This window comes from Symsagittifera roscoffensis, chromosome 10 (genome assembly GCF_963678635.1).
Source record: "Symsagittifera roscoffensis chromosome 10, txSymRosc1.1, whole genome shotgun sequence".
Taxonomy (NCBI): domain Eukaryota; kingdom Metazoa; phylum Xenacoelomorpha; order Acoela; family Convolutidae; genus Symsagittifera; species Symsagittifera roscoffensis.
In genome coordinates this window covers 30,974,606-30,988,275 of record NC_087071.1, presented here as the reverse complement: position 1 = coordinate 30,988,275, position 13,670 = coordinate 30,974,606, and positions in this window count along the sequence as shown.

Sequence of the window (13,670 nt, the reverse complement as noted above, 5' to 3'; positions counted from 1 at the left end):
TTTCTCTGAAATTTGAATTTTTTCTATGAAAATTATCCCCCACACGCCATATTAAGTACAAAATAAAAGATTTCGCTGCTTGTAACCTTTCAATTATGGCTAATAAGCTTCTTTAAACCAGTTTTGAACGATTTCTAAGACTAATAGCGCGAATTATATCGCGCGTTAATTGCCCCAAAATGGCCAAAATGGCAATATTTAAACCACCATAACTTTACAAAAAATGATGACAGGTGAAATATCTTTTCAAAATTAGGCTCAGGACAACTATACTTTTTGAATGATATAAAAAATTCCGTCAAAAATGGCTAGCTAAAAAGTCGGAATTTGTCTGAAGAAAAAAAAACCCACCCCGAGCACAAGTATTCCGTTACTTTCGTATCGAAGGTCGGAACAATAACTTTAGCTAGCCGTCACCGACGACTGAATCGCTTGCTGTTCAGCTTTGAAGTTCAAGACGATCATCAAAATTCAATTAATTTCAATCTATCGATCATCATCAGTTTATTTTGTGCAATTGTTAAAGGCTAGAGTGAGTAACTTCCAGGGCTAGGAAGAGAAATGTCAAAATTTTTCGCTGATGATTTCTGATCTTCCAGAAGGGCGCCTAAAATATCTTCAGCTGCCGCTGATGTTGAACCGCGGTGCCTACCATATCAGACCTTAATTTTGACTCCCTTACTAACTTACCATTCGTCGATCAAACGAGAAACGATTTGGCTTTCTTGTTATTCGGACTTTCGTAACGAAAGTAACGGAATATTTGAGCTCAGGATGGGTTTTTTCAGACAAAATTCGAACTATTAACTAGCCATTTTTACGGAGTTTTTAAAATATCATTCGAAAGATATTGTTGTTCTAACCTTAAATTTGAAAAGATACTTCAACTGTGATCGTTTTTGGTAAAGTTTGCCATTTCGGACAAATCGGCACAAATAACGCGTGATATTTGTTGCGCTAATAAGCGTAAGCGGAAATTTAATGCATCTTAAAAATCGTTCCAAATTGATTGAAAGAAATTTATTTGCCATATATGATATGTTAATACAAGCAAAATTTATCACTGTGTTTTTATAAGGCGTGTGGGGGATAATTTTTGCAAAATATTTTTAAAATAAAAAAAGTTTAACTTTATTTTTATTACATATATATATTTTGATGCTATTACTGCTCCATTGACCTTAAAAGGCAGTCGGAACTTTCAGGGCTTCGCCCTGATACGAGCAGTCTTGTTTTTTTTCTACTGACACGCGCAATTTTCTTTAAAAATTGAAATTGATTCATCCATGCCTGACAAATTGCAAGAGTTTTTTGTAGAGCAAGTTCATTTCACACAAAATTAATGATACAAACATGGAGTTAAAAAAGAGAAATTTTTTGATATCAAACGTTGGAGCAACTTAATCAAATCATGCACATATTACAAATAATCCTTGCCGGAGCTCAATGGATAATAATCGATCAATATGGAAAATTGTTGTATGAAATGTTTTATCTATAATCCATTTTTGTTGCATTATTGACCGATTGCACGAAAAAATTTGTGTTTTTCTAACTTCGCTAGAGAATGCTTAGGATACCCGCACCGGAGTTCCGTGGGTAAAAGTCGGTTAAATAGAAATTGTTTGTCTAAAACTGTAATCCATTAGTGTTGCAAGTTTAGAACACGAAATTGATTACATTTTCCGTAAATCGATTATTTCCGTAAAAACACAATCCATTTAAAATCCACTATAATTGATTACAGCGGGTTATGATCTCTACAATTTGTGCAAAATCAATAGCAAAACTTGCAACATTTCTGCGTTACTCACGGCCTATATACCCCCAGTTTGTTTACATTGAACGGGGACAGGGGAGTGGGTTTACTCCGTTACTCAAAGTGAAAAACACCTATTTACTCCCATTCTCCATTTTAACCCACTCATTCAAAATTTTTGTTCCACCCTTCCCCCATTTTTACCCCGCCCACATTTAGTAAACGGGGAGGGGGGTTTAAACTGAGATAGGGGGGGGGGGGTGGTAAACTGAAGAGGGGTAATTGTGGAGGGGAGGGATAGATTGGGGAAGGGGGTTGGAGTTTCGTAGTATAGAAAAAGTAGAGAAAGCTTAAAAAAATAAAATCTGATGTGAAAAAAAGTATGAAATTTAATACGTAGCAACTGCACGGAACATGGGGAATGAGAATACCTTGAGAAAAATTGCAAATTTATACACTGTTCTCAAAAATACATCAGAATCGATTTTAATCTATTATAATGGTTTATAATGATTTAAAAGATTTTACGATTATATTCAATTTTTGACGGATTATAATGCATTATAAAAGATTTTTCTGACATAAAATAACTAAGATTATAATATATTTTTGATGGATTATAATCGATTATTTTTGTAATTTTAGAGATACTGACTATGAAATGACAAAATAATCGATTTTTATCAATGAAACTCCAGTGCGGGTAGTACAAAGAAACTTAGGCACCTCATCAAGATGGTTCGCGGTAGCAAATAAAACGCAGTCTTACGGCTTGAGAAAACTGAAGTTAAGGTTTTGAACACTATCATTTCGTTAGTTGAAAGATTTAGCCGACTTCTGTTTCTGATATCTCCTCAGTTTTGATGCTTTGACATCCACTCCTTTGGTAAGAGGTTAACATAATTTGGCCGTGTCTGTACAAAACAGTCCCATACAAAATAGTTCAATACAAAACAAACCGATACAAAACAGTCCGAAGTAAAATTTAATTTAACAAGCCGGTAGGCCGAGAATTGTCCTTTGTTCAACAAACATAAAAAAAACTAGAGACTGTCTCAGTCGCGCCAACGTGTTGCGAGCTTGCCAACAGAGGGTAAGATTTTTTACGAAATTTAGAGACGGTTAGCTCCGCGAAGCGGCAAACTGCAGCGCGCCCACAGGCGACTTGAAGCCGGACTGTTTTGTGTTGGATTTTTTTTTGAACTGTTTTGTATGGGACTATTTTGTATATGCAACAATTTGGCGATCATGTCGTTAAATTTTTAGGGCAAAACTTCTCACAATAGAAAGGCAATGCCCGTGCTCAGTCATACGCAAATGCTAATTGGAAGCAATAGCTAGTTATGGGTACGTACTTAGTACGCTAAAAAAAAACGCGCCTCACTAACTTACAATGAACTAGAGAGATTTGCGTGTGGACAGCCGAATCGACTTGTATGGGCTACTACAGTACCTTCACGCCAATATCAACCATTCCACTTATCGTAGACTTTCTCCAGAGTCTACACTCGACTGCTCGTTAGATTTGTTTCAGCTCACCTTTTATGGTTAGGCGAAGAAGGTAATATGCAGTATAGCAGTAAAAGACAACGTAAAGTAACAAATGCTAGTGTAAAGAAAGTTTTCATGCATTTTCTACAAGCATTTTTGTTACTGATCAGCACGCAGGATTAACAATCTGTAGCTTGGAGGTTCGATCTTTATTTCGGGTTAGAATGAATTTTTCTTAAAAGGGTAAGAACCCGCACCGGAGTTCCATGGATAATAATCGATTATATTGAATTTTCGTGGTCTGTCTCAATAAATTTCGATAATAGTCGATTATAATCGATTAAAAAGGGATTATAATGAAACTATTTTTCTAATCAGTAAAATCCGAATACAATCGATTATAATCGATTATAATCGATTATTTTTGAAAGAAAATGAAACTTGTTTTCGAGGCAAAATAATCCATTTTTAATCGATTATAATCGATCATAATGGATTTTTCGAGGGGTTATTCTTGAAATTTACAATTTTGTTCAAAATTATCTCATTTCCTGTTTAGTGCAGTTGCTACGAATTACGTTTCATAAAATGTTACATTTCAGAAAAAAATTTGTGTTTTTTTTGTCTCTACTTTTTTTTTAATTCATTGCAGTTTAACTAACACTTCATTTCACTGTTTTTTTTAACCAAAACCCTAATGAAACTAAAATTTCAGGGGTTTGAATTAGATTTTCATAGCTTCCCCCGCCGGAGTTCCATGGATAGTTTTATAAGTTTTTTTAACCCAGTTTTTTTTACCCAAAAGGTTAAAAAAAAGAAAAAAGTCAACTTTGTCTTGAAGAAAGCCCAATATATTATTTCTGATTTCGATTCATGCAAAAGAAAAACATTTAAATCGAGATAAGTTTAAATCATTTTTCGTTTTGCTTGAAAAATCAAAACAGATGTAAGAAACCATTAAAGTTACTTCTCACTCGATCAAAAAATATTAGATTGCAATGAGACCATGGAGTTGACCAATTTTTTATCTCTAATTTCTTGTTTTATCTTCTCATAGCTAAATTTTTGTAATATGAGGGATGAAATTAAAAGCTTTCAGCCATCTAATTGAAGCTCGATAGAGAATTGTTTTTAGTGTGAAGAAAAAAAACATCACAAAAAAACGAACAATTGATCCTCAAAAAATTTTTTGAAAAATAATTGATTTTTATTTAGTGTTCTTTCTACAGAAACAAAAATTAAAAAAACAGAAAAAAAACTAGTCTAAAAAACAAAATAACTCAAAATTTGCGATTTAGTAGACAAATTTATGAATTTTCAGACTTGGTGACTCTGACAAACTTCGATTCGAATAATTGAACTTCAAACAGCGTTGTTTTCTACTAAACTGACAGTTGTGTTGCTTTTGGCTGCACATACAATTTGTAAGAAAAATACAAAAATCGAGACTTACTTTGGCCTTTTTCAAACATTTTCTACCTTACTTTACTTTGAGTCCTTACTTTACTTTGATAAATTTTTGTTGCACACCCTTATCCAATGTTACTTCCCTCCTTCCCGGGTCGAAGTGCTCGATTTAATTTTTGATCGTTTCGGCCAAGTTTCGGTATGTTTCAATTTTTTCGACAAAATTTTGGTAAATTTTGATTTTTGACGCAACAAAATAAATATTCGACTTTGTTCGACCCCAATTAAGATTATTCTTCACACTCTCGACAAAATTCGATATGTTTCGACTGTCTCGACCGACATTTTGAAAAATTGTTCGAACCCGCGTAGATATGTTTGGACCTGAAAATGAGTACGTTTCGACTGTCTCGACTTTCTTGAAAAAGAAAAAACTCCTTCGCTCTATTAACAGCTGAGGTTGCTCAAAAAAACGGTTCAAAAAGTTTCTATTTGGTATCTCAGTGAGAACCATATGCTTTAAATTTTCTTCTCTAATTTTGGTCTTAAATTTTGAAAAGTTTTAGTTTTTTGATTTAGTATTTTAAAGTTTTCAATATCAATCAAATAGCTCGAATAGTGAGACAATTTCAATCGCTTTTTTACCAAGTTTTTTGACTTTTTAAAAATCTTTTGAAACATTCGTTTTGTGCAAACAGTACCATAATATTCAGAAAAAATTATGCTCAAATTGTCTTACGGATGTGCTCGACCTAAGTTTCGATTTTTTTTGATCGGAATAAGGTATGTTTCGACTGTGTTCGACCTGTGTTTCAAATTCCTCGGCCAAAATATGTTATATTTCAACTGTGATCGACATAGGTTTCAAAATTCTCGACTTTCTCGACTAAAACTAATAATATGAGTAAATTGGCAAAAGTTATAATATATGTTTTTCAATTGACTTTTTATGATGATACTTGATTTGAAGAGAAAAAAAACAAGAAACAAAAAGTGCAAAAATTCTCCATCAAAAACTTTTTTTCCATTTGAAACTCCTAAATTTGCTTTATTTTGTTGAAATCTGACCCTAAACTGTTAATGTGGGAACTGATAATTGAGGAAATTTAAATAGAATTTATTTTTTTGCCACATTAAGCCTTCGATTTCACAAACCTAAAAGGTTCACTCTGAAATTTCTTTTTTTTTTGCGGTATACAAATTTCCTCCAATGGTTGTAGCGAGTTGCAAATTTCTGACAGATGTCTTTTCTGAGCAGAAAATTTTTGCTGCATTTTCTTTTTAATATGATTTAAAGTCTTGAAAAAAAACTAAAATTTTAATTAAAAATTACGTTGTGCTCGATCTATGTTCCGACTGGGCTCGACCTTTGTTTCGACTGTGCTCGACCGTTCCAATACCGCGATCGAGAAACAGTTTTTTTCATTTTAATTTGAGCACAAAGGTCGAGCAGAAGCGATACAAAGGTCGAGAAAGTCTAATCACCTCAATTCAGAGGTTGGATACCAGATAGTTTATTCTTCATGGGGTTCTGCACCAGGTTGCGCTGCGTTGTTTTAACATATACAACTCCCATATAACCTTGAAAATTGATTTCAAGCTGGTTACAACCGATTGTCTTTAGCAGTCGAAAATCATTTTTTCAATATTATCATACTTTATTGTCGATCAAAATCGATTTTTGATTTCAGTAAAATAAAATAGTTATGACAAATTTTTTTTTACAAATGTTGAATGTTTATTCTGTGTCTGCAGCGTTCTGTAAAAAAACTAGAACCCAAACGAACATGTTTTTAGCTGTGTACAACTTAAATTTAACTTTCGACATCCTTCCCTTCTCTCCTGCCCCTCAACCCTTCCAAAGCCAGCACACAATTACACACCTGACATTTCCCCCACACCTCAGTCCTCACCCTGTTCATATTTTTGTCCTATACCAGTTTTGCAATCCCAAAAATTTTGTTTTCCCCCGTGGACGGGGTGTCGGAATTAAACTAGGTAATCAATAAGTTTGGGCGTTACGTACAGTCAACAACTCTTTTGGTTAAAAAAATAATAATATGGGGGATAATCCGGATCAAGGTGCTTGACTCATCTTTCGTTTTTGAAAGTCGAGCAAAGGCAGTTTTGAGAGTGCAATTCCGCAGTCGCGGAGCAATTTTTTAATTTTAGTTTGAGCACAGTCTCAAAACTGCACTGGCTCGACATTGAAAGTCGAAATAGAAGTCGAGAATTTCAGTACTATCGGGTGTAGACCCCAACCTTTTAGGAATAGACTATCCGGTCTCCACCCTATGTAGTGAGATATGAAAAATGTTTACCATGTTTTGATTTGAGTTTCAGAGTTGCCGATGGTAAGATTGCAAATTTCAGATGTGTCATTTTTTTTGGCGCCAGATTTTGCTGATATAATGTTGTTTAGGATTCTAAAAATTTGTTGGTTGACCAGATACTTGTTGGATGACCAGAGTTGTTAACAAAAGCTCAGTGTTTTTGAAGTATCCTTTATTTGAATATTACAGATTAAATGTATCAGTTTATTGCACCGTACACAATTTTACTAAAATTTCTTTTACAAATATAAAGGTTTATTAATTTTTCCATCATATTCAATAGGGTTAAATATCTTACTCCTTTTTACTTGGTGATATGCTATTTCATTCATTTAGGAAGAATACATTCATTTACAACTTCTTCTGCCAAGACGAATTAGAAAGAATTTGTGTCCAGTCTGAGTTTTGCAATAATTTTAACGTGGCAAAAATCATGGATAAAGTTATAATAAAATTCCAACATTGTCAGCTTAGCGTTTTGTAATTTAAAGAATCTAACCAAATTTGTTTAACAATGTTTTCTAGTAGTTTTAACAAGTCCCAATTGATATAATTCTTAAGCTCCAATATCTCAGAAGTGGGTGGAAGAATCTGTTTCTTACTCGTCCTCGATTCAATTATCGTGGTACACTTTTGTTTATTTTTTTTTGAAACTACCTCGTCCATTAAGGGTTTTAAACTGCCTCGTTCAAAGTGGGTGGAAGAATCGGTTCCTAATCGTCCTCAATTCAATTGTCGTCGCATTTTCTTGCTTCTTTTCTTATTGAAACTGCCTCGTTCATAATGTTTTTTTTTCAGATTCATGAAATTTGTTTCAGCTTTAATTTCTTCCGACAACAATTCCAAGTTTGCCACAAAATCAAAAATAACGAATCCTGTATCTTTGTCAACAAAATATGGACTTATTGATCAAATCGGATAAAAATGATAATAAAATGGCTTCCTTTTTTGTTTCTGTCGGTTCCGACAGTTCGGAAGGTACACAAACTGATTCAATGTCAACAATGGCAACAATTTTGGGTAAAAATTGTTCTTTGCTTTTCTCAATTTTGAACTCATCCAGTTTTTTATTAAGAATCTCTAGTAATGTGTAAACATCTTTAGGATAAATTGTTCAGACTCGATCTTTGCAAGGTAGAAGATACTTGTTGAAGTTGTCTGCTGCGCAAAAAATTGCATCTTTAGTTAGGAATCGGAAGCAATTGAAGAAGTTGTCGCTGTTACTGATACAAATAATATTCTACCGATTATTTTCTCGGCCTATTCAACTACAAAATCTCCATCTTTACTTATGTGGATATTGTAAGGGTAGATTTGTTTTTTACTACATTTTCAACGTTTGGCAAATTATTCATCAAAACTCTACAAAAGTGTTTCGGATCATAACTTGATTTACATTGACTTATCAAAAAGTTTGTTTTTTCTTCATGAGCGTAAATTTATCAATTTTCACAGGTTTTAATATTCTAAAAGACAAACTATTGTGGACTTTTGAAGCGCAATCAAATATTCAGAGAGTTGGTCCAATTTGTTTTATAAGGTTGGGGCTTAGTTTCAAATATTAAACCCTGAATCATTTTTGGCGTCCAATTTCATTCTCGCCATCTGTTGAAAATCATTTACAGGCGTTCAACTCATCTCGTTTCTGTTCACTGTCCCCCTCCATAATTTTTAAATTTTTTTTAAAAAATCAGCAACAGAATTACTCAATTTTATTGCTTTCAGTCCGTTATCTTTCTTGCGATGTTGTTGGAAAGAATAGCAGCTTGGAAATTTTTTGGAGACATCTGAAAAAAGTGGGAGAACCAGCAGGAACCATGATTAAGTAAGAAAATTGGTATGCATGAAATTGAATGATTTGTAAAGCCCAAAAATTAATAGGTTATTCATACTTGTTTGAATTTTCCAGAAAAATTGAAACTTTTTCAATTAGTTATAAAAAGTATGGAGCGACTGCTTTTAATGTAAAAGAAAATCCGAACGAAAAAAATGTATATGATGTTATCGAAACAAAATTAACCAATAACAGTCGAGTCTTTTTATTAATATCAGTCTTTGTTCGAGATCAATCATTTCTATGTAAAATGTTTTTTTTTCACAAAAAGTTTCATCTTTGTTGAAATTTTCTAATACGAAAGCATTTGATTATTGCGAGTTACTTTACAAGAGAAAAAAAACAGTTGATTTTTTTTGATGAAATAGACGTTGACTCTTACTTGTTTCATACTTTCTTTGACGTTTGTATCGTATAGATCAGAGTTCTCTGCTTAGGTAAAGGATTGTTTAGGGAGTTGTACTGGATTTTTAAAAATTTTGACCCATGTTTTGAGTATCGAATTTTCAAACTCCTCGCATAGCTGAGCTTAACACAAAATTTTTTTTCTCTGCATATTCAGGAAAATAAAAAATCATATGAAAAAATCCTTGTTCCATTTTTATTGTGTAGTCAAAAACAAAATTGATCAAAAATCCCGTGCAAAATTCCCTTTTTCTTCAAATCCACGTAATTTTCAGAGCTCCAAGATTTTATGATGAGATTCGGAATACGAATTCACAAATTTTGTTTGAGAAAAACTTGAAACTTGAGCTTTCGTCGAAGGTGTATGTAAAAGTTAGAGAAATTGAGTATTCGAAACAATTTTTTTTGATTTTATACAGAAAACTTTTGATTAGACTTGATCAGATTTTTTGTCAGTTTCACTGTCGATTCATTTTTTATTTACTTTTTATAAGTGCAATTGATTTATTATTCGAAGAGAAAAAAATATAGTCACTCATTATTGCATTATCGTGATTTGGATATTTTTCAAATAAAAGACTGTTGAAGAACCCATAAAAATGAGTCCTTAAAATATGATGCATCAAAAAACTCCATCACAACAACAAAGGCGATGAAAATAAGACAAACCCTACGTTCTATAGAGAATCTCCAGAGCCCTTCTGCTGCTTGACAGCTCTTTGATTGAATTGCCTGTATTTTTTTTATTTTGCTTTTTTAATTTTTGCATTTATTATATTTTAGAATCTTTACTTTAAATATATAAATGTGTATTTTTTAAAAGGATCAGACACAAAACATTTGTTCGTGTTTAATGTTTTTCTAAGAAGTTTTACTCCCATTCCTGTCTCTCTCTTTTCCTTTTTAGTTTCTGTCGTCTTCTTTTGCGTCTTTGTTTTTCTTGGTAGCTTCATTATCCCCTTCCTCGCCGACGGGGTCTAATGGCTGTGCCGCTCTTCCTGTTTTGTTGATCAATTTCTGTATTGGGTTTTGTCTCGCGTGCTAATTCATGTTGTATTGTGCGTCCTGGGTCCTTACTATCATCAACGGATGCTTTTGTGCTTCCTTATTTCTATCTTTTAGCGGTTCATATCTCGAGTGTGTCCCTTGATAACCCGATCATTTGAACTGAACTGTAGATAGGTTTGTCTTTGCTTTGTTGTCTTTCATATTTTGCAGCATTTGTAGGCACGCCTGAAATTGTTTTGCTTATTCATCTTCCAGTAAGTCTGTCATTGACGCCATAATCTTTATCGAAGCAGTTGCCTGTTTTGATAATGTGTGTTTATTTACCAACCCTATTTTTGCCATCGTGGCATACTGAAGGCGATCCCTCTTGGTTGTGGCGCTCCGCCTGTTCACTTGCCATGTCCTCTTGTTTTCGCGAATACCTTGTTGATTCCTTTTTTCGGCTGGTTGTCCTAGATTGCTCTGATCTCTTTGTCCCTTGTCTGCAATTGCTGCTTTTTGGTTCCGCGTGGTTGTTTCTTTGCAAATTTTACTTTTCGAACTGGCCCTCTGATTTGGTGCTTCTGGGTTCTCTATTTCTAAAAATGGCAGCTTTTTTGTGTCTTGCGGATTGTACGCTACAAATCCAGTTTTCTTGTGGGGCAACACTTCATGTAGGTTTTTGGGTTTGTTTTGGGACTGTTTCGAAGCAGTCTGCGCTGTTTTCCGAAGAATTCTAACAAAGAGGTGTGCGGTGTGTATGTTAAGACTTTTCCATCATGTGTTTTGTAGTTTTAGTTGGATTATTGTGGGCTCCCTATTTTTTCGTGCTATTCTCACTATTTTTCCAGCTACTTTTTAAAGGCTTTCTCTGATTATGTTTATCTGGGGTTGTGTTTTGTCCCTTAATGTTTGAGTTGTATGGAGGACCTGAGTTTCATTGTAGCCGAACCTTGTTCTACGGTCTGTTCGGTGCCCAGATTAGTGATCTCCGGAATTTTCTCCCTGTGCTCCCGGCGGCTGATCATAAACTCGTCTTTCCGACCAGCAGTCTTGGTCGTGAATCTGTTCCAGCGTCAATGGCTGTCTCTTTTGCATATGTTTGTTTGAAATCGTACTTAGTTTTACATTGTCCCAGCTACGGTTTTTTTTTGTTATTTGTTGTTGCTTGCTTCGATAGTGTCGTGTTTGGGCGTTTGATAGTGTCGAGTTTGGGCGTGTCGTGTCACATGAGCATATCGAGCGAAGATATTTTTTTCTTGCATGTGGGGCTATTAATGGGGTTTTATCAATTCCGCCACATCTGATGATAGTTTATACAGTTGATTCCTGGGTCAACTTCATTACCCCATGCCTAATTTGTGATGTTTGGATCAGGCAGTCTATCAAACCTATTGCCTATGGTCGTCTATGGTGCAAATAGAATTTTATTGATGTTGACTTTTGCAGTACAGCTGAAACTTTTTAGACCAAAACGTTTGTGCTTGATGGCACCTAATTTTCAGCGAAACCTCGTTATTCATTGTCTTTTGTTGCATAAACTTGATTTATGTGGTCGCTATGGTGTTTGTAACTACCTTTGCATTGAAATATTTGGAAATCCGGCCTAGTGCTACCAAAATATACACGTTATTATTTAGTTTATCAGGCATGGGCCACCCGAAGTCCAGTTGAACTTACTGGTTGGATTCTATCACATTATCTATTTCACAGTGATGTTTTTCCTCTGATATGTTTCAGACTTTTAGCTTATTCTCTACCTTCTCCAAAAGCTAACTTTTTTCCCATTCTCGTCTCCTAATGGATGATTAATTTAGCACTAACAACCTAAATTCTCAAGCTTTGAAATTTCAAAGGAAAGTGGATAATTTAGCAACAATAACTTCCTCATCAAAATTGAAAGCTGGTAGTGCCGGGCTGACTGGGTTGCGTGAGATCTAACCAAATAGTCATTTATTTAATCCCGCAAAAATGTCAAAATTGGAAAGCAATACGCGGTAAATCCATCTAGTAAGCTTCGATTGACGCGTTTTTGTTTTCTCTGATGCAATTAGTGCGCTCATCAGGGCTTGGTGATCAGTGATGATAGTGAATGGTTAACTACAAAAACGTAATTAGGGTGCTCTACGGCCCAAAATACGAATTCATTAGTTGAATATTTTTCTGATTATTCTGTAAGAAGCTTGAAGCATACGAGATCGCGATACCAATCCAAAAGCTGAAGCATCACAAACTATTCTTGTTTCTAAGTTTTGATCAAAATGTTTGTTCTGGGTGTTTGTGATTTCCTCCTAGTTTTTTATTTTCTTTTTGAAAGCATTTTCAGAATTCCTCAGGAGCTCCTTGCTCGTTTTAACTCTATGATGACCTCGCAGTTTTTGCTGTGGTATCGAAGCGATTGTAGTTTTTGGGACAGGTGTTTCCAATCTGTTGACTGAAAATCATCGAACTCATCAATTGAATCCTGGAGCGGCTTCGAATTTCAAACAAAATTTGGGCTGATTGTCTGGCTGCCTTTAATCTTTGTTTTGTATCTTTTCTTTGATTTTTTTTTGCGTTTGATCCTCGCTCTGGATTATGATCTGCCGGTGCTCAACGGTTACTTTTTTTTAAATCGTAGGACTGTTGCCTTATTGTCTAACCCTCTTTGAAGTCTTGGACCTCCCTGTTCTTCCTTGTCGCACTCAGGGGACATAGAAGTTGCAACCTTTTGATTTTAACTTCCAAATGAACGAAATTTTTCTTCACGTAATTGTCGTCTCCTCGGCAGTTATTTTAGTTACAGGGTTCATATTTTGGAACTAATTGAAAAAAAAATTAGAAAAGTCAACAAAACTTAGTAGCGCTGATTTCGAAAGCGCAAGCTAGCCAGTTTATTTTGATTGATGTTAGAGGTGTTCTTGCTGTGGAAGCATCCCTGCAAAAAAAAAGCCGATTGCTAAGCAAAGAGCACATAATGTTCCAACCATATTCATAAAAAACAACAATTAAAACTTGTTAAATTATTAAAATCTTCAAAATGGTGTCGTGTCGTGTTTTGAACGTGGTGCAATGATAGAGCTGTACACATTTGAAGAAAAAAACTAGTAAATTTGACATAATTGACAACAGTTGATTTCAAAAAAAAAACAAAAAAGTTCAAACATTTTTTTCTGTATTTTTTTTTTAAAATGAACGAAATTTTTCTTCACGTAATTGTCGTTCCCTTGGCAGTTATTTTAGTCATAGGGTTCATATTTTGAAACTATTTGAAAAAAACTTAGAAAAGTCAAAAAAACTTAGTAGCGCTGATTTCGAAAGCGCAAGCTAGCCAGTTTATTTTAATTTATGTTAGAGGTGTTCTTGCTGTGGAAGCATCCCTGCAAAAAACAAAACAAAAGCCGATTGCTAAGCAAAGAGCACATAAGGTTCCAACCATATTCATAAAAAACAATAAATAAAACTTGTTAAATTA